The sequence below is a fragment of the Prionailurus bengalensis genome, chromosome B1, assembly GCF_016509475.1.
Source record: "Prionailurus bengalensis isolate Pbe53 chromosome B1, Fcat_Pben_1.1_paternal_pri, whole genome shotgun sequence".
Taxonomy (NCBI): Eukaryota; Metazoa; Chordata; class Mammalia; order Carnivora; family Felidae; genus Prionailurus; species Prionailurus bengalensis.
This window is the reverse complement of record NC_057344.1, coordinates 168,703,058-168,704,505: the sequence shown is the minus strand read 5'-3', so window position 1 is coordinate 168,704,505 and position 1,448 is coordinate 168,703,058.

Below are 1,448 nucleotides of genomic sequence, written 5' to 3'. Positions count from 1 at the left end.
CATCATTATACTATAGTTTTACCTGTTATAGAACTTCATATAAATCAAACCACGCAGTGAGTGTTCCATTTTTTCTGGCTTCTTTTGCTCAATGTTCTGTTTGTGAGACACACTCCTGTTGTTGATGTACATAGAATTGGTTCATTTTCATTGTTTGAGTATTCTACAATTTGTTATTCATTTTAATGCTGATAGATATTTGGGCTCTTTCCAGTTTGAGGTGTTTATAACCAGTATGCATATTTGTAGATGTCTTTTGCTGCACATGTGCACACATTTTTCTTGGATATATACCTTGCAGTAGGATTCTTATTATAGTGTGTGCATATGTTCAATTTTAGATGCTGATTCCAAACTGTTTCCAAAGTTGTTGTCCCATTTTATTATCTCACCAGCAATGTATGTTAGTTCCTATTGCTCTACATTCTTGCTAGCACATGGTTGTAAGATCTTAATTTTAGTTATTCGTGGGTTTCTAGTAGTATCTCTTTGTGATTTTAATTTGCATTTCCCTGATTTCTTCTAAGATTGAAAACATTTTCATATATTTATTGGCCATGAGGCTATCTTCTCTAGGAAATGCCCATTCCACTCTTGTTTCCTTTCCCTTTTGATTGGCTAGCTTTTACTTTTGGATTTGTAGGAGTTCTTTATATATTCCCATATGTGTTCTATATCTTTTTCTGTACATTGGCTTGCTTTTGGCTCTCTTAATGATATCTTCTTCTTCTTTTTTTTTTTTTTTAACACTTATTCATTTTAGAGAGAGCACGAGTAGGGGAGGGGCAGAGAGAAAGGGAGACACAGAGACACGGAATCCAAAGCATGCTCCAGGCTCTGAGCTGTCAGCATAGAGCCTGGTGTGGGGCTTGAAATCATGAACTGGGAGATCATGACCTGAGCCACAGTCAGATGCCTAAGCAACTGAGCCACCCAGGCACCCCTTGATGATATCTTTTGAAAAATAAAAGTTCTTAATTTTTATGTAGCACAATTTTTAAATCTCTTTCTTATGTGCAGTGCTTTGGTGCCTTGTTTAAGAAACGTCTTCCTATTCCAAGGTCATGAAGATAAATTGTTTTGTATCATATTTTGAAAATTCGTGGTTTTGCCTTTTACATCTATATGCCAGGAAATTTTGATTATATGTGATATGAAGTAGAAATAGTAGTGAATATATATATATGTATATATATATTTTCCCCCCATATTTTATCCAGTTGTTTCATGGCTATGTATTGAAAAGGCTGTCTTTCTTGCATTGTTCTGCAATGCTACCTTTATTTTAAAATAAATGTCCATATATGCATAGATACCTTTTTGGGCTCTTTTTAAATCAATTTCCATTGTTTGTTTGTATATTTAGGAATTAATATCACACTGTATTAATTAAATGTTGCTTTACAATAAATATATCAAGGGTTAAAACAAATATTTCCCCTTCTTCT